This window comes from Anneissia japonica, unplaced genomic scaffold (assembly GCF_011630105.1).
Source record: "Anneissia japonica isolate Jap-2015-1 unplaced genomic scaffold, ASM1163010v1 scaffold288275_len480233_cov166, whole genome shotgun sequence".
Classification (NCBI taxonomy): Eukaryota; Metazoa; Echinodermata; class Crinoidea; order Comatulida; family Comatulidae; genus Anneissia; species Anneissia japonica.
Genome location: NW_022738306.1, coordinates 82,451 through 89,741, shown reverse-complemented (window position 1 = coordinate 89,741; position 7,291 = coordinate 82,451).

Here is a 7,291-nt window from a genome sequence, read left to right as displayed (position 1 = left end):
TGATAGAAGCAATGCTTATTGTTATTTGTTTATATATAGGTTTATATATACATGTATATAGGTATATACTTTATTATATGTATATCTAATAATATATATAAAGAAATTATTGTATACAGTGAGTTTAAAGAGAATAAAAGTATATAAAAATTAATTTAAAGCATATTAATCTCACTGAAAATTGTACATACATAATTACTATTTATATACATATGCATATATACATATATTATATATACATATATATATCTATATATATATATATATATATATATTTCATAGTAAAACATTTGAATTCTGAGAGTATGGATATGATTCTAATGTCCTAATGTAATACATGAGTTACGTAATTTTTAAGATACAATACTTGACCTTGAATGTCACAGAATCTACTTGAACGACCATCTGGAATCCCAAGGACTACCACCTTTGGTGCTCGAGTATTTGCTGTTTACGGCCCGACACTATGGAACTCTATGCCTGACAACGTCAGATTTATAACATCGGTTGGAGCGTTTAAATCTGCTATAAAAACCGTCCTTTTCCGGCAATATTTTATCATTGGCTTTTAATGTATCACTCACCGTGCTTTTTAACTTTCGTAGAATTGGAACCTTTTAAATGTATTAATGTTAAAAAAAAAAATGTTTCTATTTAATGTATGCTATTCCCTTGTTTAAAATATTTGCTTGTTATTATGTATTTTATAGCGCCTAGAGGCCGCCTTGTGCATGCATTAGCGCGCTTTAAAAATGTCTTATTATTATTATTATTATTATTATTATTATTTGTGGCAATCTGACCAGGTAAAAAATGGTAATGGTATGGTATATACATTGAATGACCATGTCACAAGTGTTATAAATCCTTGACCATGAAATATAATTTTAGATATAATTCTCATTAAAGTGGTTTAAAAACCGATAGGGGCCTATATTGATAAATATAGGATTTGCGTGCCAGCAATTTTGAAATTCAAGATGGCCGCCAGAATGACCTTGAATGAAATATTAAATTCTGAGAGTCAGGGTATGGTTCTAATGTAAAATATGACAATTATGTAATTTTTAAGATACCATACAATATTTGACCTTAAATGACCTATTTGTGGCAATCTGACCAGGTCAAAAATGGAATGATGGTATTCCTTGACCATATAAAAATAGTTTTAGACATTAGAATTATAATTCCAAGTGGTTTAGAAGCGGAGATATAGATAAACATAGGTTTTATTAGGCGGCCATTTTGAAATCCAAAATGGCCACCATAATGACTTCGGATGAGGTGGTTCCTACTAAAATTGAATGCTATGACCATAAGGAGCATGTAAAAAAATATTTGTTTTTGTCCGGAACGTCCACATGCATCTGCTAAGCTGCCGGACTAATTGCTTTAACAGTAGAAATGATATTTCTACTAGTAATAAACATTGCTGTAACAGTAGAAATAATATTTTGAAAATGATGTTTTACCATACCGGCCTGCTAAGTATGTTGGAAAAAAATACTCTAAAAAAATTGACACGTGTTCGTCTCGAACCAGGGCTATAGCTCAGCTACGGGTTGTACGCATGTATATAGGGCGGCCTGGGCCATGTCATAGTCAGGGGTGGCGCCAAGATTTGCCCGACGGGGGTGCCCGAGGTCCCCGACGGGGAAGGGGGGCGATGCCCCCGACGAGGTGTCAGATTTTTCCGACGAAAGCAAAGTGGGCGTGGTTGAGCTTCGATTAATAGGTTTCGAAAGTGGTCCTGGGAGCGAGGCTCCCAAAAATTTCGACAATTTAGGGGTTGCAAAGGCTTATTTAATCGATTTTAGAGTCAACTAATATGTAAAAAATACATATAATATTTTTTTCTACCCGACGAATTGTGCTTTTTCTCCCCAACGGGGGAGGGGTGGGGTGGTAGCTCTCCCCGACGGGGGACCCTGGACCCCCGCTTGCGCCACCCTTGGTCATAGTAAGGATTTTTTTTAATGAAAAAAGTGAAAATCGATCAGTTTAATTGATTAATAAGTATATCTAGCAGTTATTATGTAGGTCTAGGCCTATCTAATAAAAATTGCTGATTTTCCTTGGCGTGTGCCATACCACCCTGACTGTAGCCATTGTAGGGCCTGAGTTGAACCCCTGTAGAAACGTACAGTAGCTTATTCTAATATTGACCCCCCACCCGAAGTTGATTCCCCTGATTCCTAATGCTCTATGGCGTATTTATCACCTGGTAGATCTTTCCATATGATGGGAATACCATACATGGTCCTCCTGCCATTAATAAACCAAAAGCTAGTAACACAAAATAATATACCAGCAGTCTGTCATATAAAAATCTAACGTATACACCTTGCTTAATTCGAAAGCCATTCAATTGGTTTACTAAATAATGCATAGCATATTGTACCCTGTGTATTCATAACACATATTTAATTTAGGCCACATTCTTTATATGTATTTCACAATATCCGTCAACTCGTATAATATAGGCGCACATTGCTTGTTATTCATAATGCATTATACGGTAATTATGTTCGTGTATCTTGCACTTTATTTATTCATTAAGGAATAAGCATACTGTACCCTGTGTATATATAACACATGTTTTATTTAATTAGCATACTGTCATCATTATAGAGCAAAATGCTGTAGTCGGTGCTGAAGTGCGAACATTTTGAGAATATGAACCTCGGTGCCCGGAAATTGCACTCTCATACCTTTAAAAATCTGACCGGTAATTCATAATGAACAATAAACAAATATTCTTCCTAATAAAGTTTGAGTGGGTGCGATGCCACCGTCTGCACCCAACCCCAACCCCACCCCACCACCACATCCGCATTTATATCAATTGTATCCGCTAAGTTCGCCCAAAATCAAAATTTTATTTATTTATTTGAATCGGACGGTAGGTCCCTCGCGACGAAGCACAGTGTATACTCTGTCTCTTATACACATCTAGATGTGTATAAGAGACAGANTGATTCTAATGTTCTAATGTAATACATGAGTTACGTAATTTTTATAATACCATACAATATTTGACCTTGAATGACCTATTTGTGGCAATCTGACCAGGTAAAAAATGGTAATGGTATGGTATATACATTGAATGACCTTAAATGACCTTTTATGATCTTAATGACCATCTGACCATGTCACAAGTGTTATAAATCCTTGACCATGAAACATAATTTTAGATATCATAATTCTCATTAAAGTGGTTTAAAAACCGATATATTGATAAATATAGGATTTGCGTGCCAGCAATTTTGAAATTCAAGATGGCCGCCAAAATGACCTCGAATGAAATATTGTAGTTCATAGTAAAGATTTTGAATTCTGAGAGTCAGGGTATGGTTCTAATGTAAAATATGACAATTATGTAATTTTTAATATATACCATACCATATTTGACCTTAAATGACCTTAAATGACCTATTTGTGGCAATACCAGGTCAAAAATGGTATGGTTTTCCTTGACCATATAAAAATAGTTTCAGACAAGTGGTTTAGAAGCGAAGATATAGATAAACATAGGTTTTATTAGGCGGCCATTTTGAAATCCAAGATGACCGCCATAATGACCTCGGATGAGGTGGTTCCTACAAAAAATTGAATGCTATGACCATAAGAAGCATGTAAAACAAAATTGGTGCTTTGTCCGGAGCGATTCTGCGCTGTATTGTTGTTTTATTCTTTACTGATTCATGATTATGCTTTAATTGTTTTGTGTATTATTTGGATAATAGCAACGATTTCTACCGCCACCAAGGAGGTTATGTATTCACCGATGTCACTGTCTGGGTGTCTATTCCAGTTTGTTTTTATGTCTAGTACCGTAATCTTTGTTGAGAATTGATAATAAATAGGCGACGACTTGGTAACGAAAGTTTGGCACAAGTTTTTTTAGATCCAGCTGTAGGGGGCGTCCCGTTTTTCGTATTCCCACCATGCATTTCGGTGGAACACGGTGGAACACTTTTTTTGTGTAGAGAACTCTATCTTGTATTTCTAGTATCTTTGGCTAAATGTAAATACGCACACGTATACTGATCATATCACTATAGCAACCGATAGCTGCTACAACAAGTTGGTTATAAAAAACTAAAATTAAAAGACGGCGATTGACTTATAAAGCAATTAGTAGAGCATGCAACGGAAAATTATTATACTTTAGGTTAGATTTAATGCATTCAAAAATTTCCTTCGGGCCTTGAAGGCCCTCAGGAAATTTTTTCAAGCATTAAATCTAACCTGATGATGACATAATTAATGTCGAAATATTGAATCCCAACACGATGGCGTGTATTTCAATACTTGGAGTATGTATTATACTTTCTTATCTGAGATTAATCAGTGGACCTTTCGGAAATCTAACCTTCGTACAATAATTTTCCTATAGTGTACTATGCGGAGCTCTACTAATTGCTTACATACAGGAACGCACATCATGTTAGCAAAGATATTAGAAATACAAGATAGAGTTCTCGCATTGTAAAAATGAGGCGGAAGTCGTGCCCAACGTAGGCGGCGCCCTTCTTTTTAACCATGCAAGTTTCCTATACTTCGTGCCCAACGTACAGGGCGCCCTTCTGTTGCTAAGTATATCCAGACGCAAAAGGCGCCCTTCATTTTCCACTAATGGAGGAAAACTTTTTCACTAAGAGTGCGTCCGGCCATGCGATTTTGCGCTGTATTTTTGTTTTATTCTTTACTGATTCATGATTATGCTTTAATTGTTTTGTGTATTATTTGGATAATAGCAACGATTTCTACCGCCACCAAGGAGGTTATGTATTCACCGATGTCACTGTCTGGGTGTCTATTTCAGTTTGTTTTTATATCTAGTATCTTTGTTGAGAATTGATAATAAATTACGCGACGACTTGGTAACGAAAGTTTGGCACAATTTTTTTTAGATCCAGCTGTATGGGGCGTCCCATTTTTCGTATTCCCACCGTGCATTTCGGTGGAATACGGTGGAACACTTTTTTTGTGTGGAGAACTCTATCTTGTATTTCTAGTATCTTTGATGTTAGACACAGAACGCGCATCGCGTATGACACAAAATGGCTTCTAAATTCTCAATGTCGCAACTCTTTCTATCTATGGCTCTGGCCGTGTGCACAAAAGGGCGCCATACGTCTGGCCAAGCATAGAAAACTTGCATTATAGAAACAGAAGGGCGCCGCGTACGTCTGGACCAATTTTTGCATCATTTTTCAATTTACCTGTGTTAACGCAGATTTCACAGTCATGTCGTCACGACGCCAGGGCCCAGGTGACACTCTGTTGTAAACAGACGTTGGTTACCGTTCATTACGCCTGAATGACTTCATAGGCTTTCTGGAATAGGCATTTCAAAATCTAACATTTTACCATCAAAATGTACTAAAAACACAAAAGCTTGCATTATATTAGTTATCGAACACACATTTAATCATCAATTTAAAATTTACAAAAAAAAAGTAAGATACAACATCTTAATAATTATGTTAGAAATTGGGATCAATGGTTTGTCAGTGTTGAAAATTGCGTCCGGTTGAACTCTTTTTGCAACAAGCAACGGAGTAGTATCCGTAACACTGTAGTACTCGATAGTTGTGCCCGAGGGCATTTATTCGAATAAATACTGTATATAAATACTACACAAATACTGTAATATAAATACTACACAATTAATACAATTCATGGGTTATTCCATGCCAACTCAACAAATTTTCAGAAAATCATAACTGGGTACCGTCTCAGATTTTCTTGAAACTGGGATATAATGTGCACCAACATGTCTGACGAACAAACCCAAAATTTTACTTGCCAATTCCAAGTCGTTTAGAAATTACGGCCATTTGAAATTTTACAGTCATACCCCTTTTTATCTGTCAATTATGACATATTTTTAAAGTTGCATTTTCAATAAGCCACATCTTCAAATAGAATAACTTGAAAATTGATATCTAGACTAACTTTTGGCTGTACAACAGGAATATGACATAACTTGTGGTATACCCTAACCCCGTTTATGAAAATATTGGTTCGTAAAGACCCTACCTTATTTGGTTGCTTAATTTTCTTTTTTATTGTTACAACCCATTAAAATACCAAAATCAAATTATTAATATATAGCTGGAAATGTCTCACTACAGAAAATTCCAGATTTCTACACTTATCGTTAAGGGGGTAATATCGTAGGTCAAAAGGTCATTCGAGACAAAAAAATACGCAAAAATACCTCGTTTTTATTGTGAACTTTGAACCTGTCGGCAAGTACCCTTGTCGTTAAAACTCGCACCATGAATTAATTTTTATAAGATGATCATATGTTCCAAATATCAATTTGATGTCTTTATCCTTTCATGTTTTAAAAAGCGACTTGAAAAGGGGTATATTTTTCAATTTGTGACAATATCAGTGCGTAAATGTGACAAAATTAATTTAATCGATTAAATTAAAAATATGGATGGCCCAAATGCAAGTTCTGCAATAAAATCCTGTTACTATTTCAAATGAAGATAATATTATCCGTGTACTGCCTAGACAGCCATGAATCTTTTTTTGAAACTTGTTTGTACTGATTTTAGTTACCGGTATGCATTCTTTAATTAGTAAGATATTTTGCCTCAAAATGGCCCAAGTGCAAACAAATCTGCAATAACATTGTGCGACTATTATATATTGATATTTTTCAAATGAGCTTAACAATAACAGTGTACTGTTCAGAACCATGAAACCTTATATTCTAGTACACATTTGTATGCTTATTTAATTTATTCACTCAATTAAGGGACCCAGTCTTTAGTTATTATAAGATATTTTGCCCTAAAAATAACTCAAGTGCAAGAATTGCATATATTTTAAATAATATATGAGCACAATATTATCATCAGTGTACTATTGCCTAGAGCCATGAAACTTTTAATTTTAGGAAAATCTTTTGAGCTTAATTTAGTAACGTAGTCTGGTAAGGGACAGTCTTTAATTAGTAAGATATTGTGCCGACCCTAGAATTGTGAAATAACAGTGCTTTTTCACCATTCTCGCACATGAGCAACTTTGGGTGCCCAATATCTTACTAATTAAACATTGTGTCTCTTACCAGACTGCATGACTAAAATAATCACAAAAAGTTGTCCTTGAAGCAAAGCTTGAAGTAAAAGTTAAAGTTTTAAAGGCAAATGGGAAAAACCCATAAAACAGCAAACGGCCATATAATGCAAAACAATTTAAAATTAAAATTAAAACGGAACAGTAGAGAAAATCCGATCAGAATGACAAAATAAACTAAGCATCCACT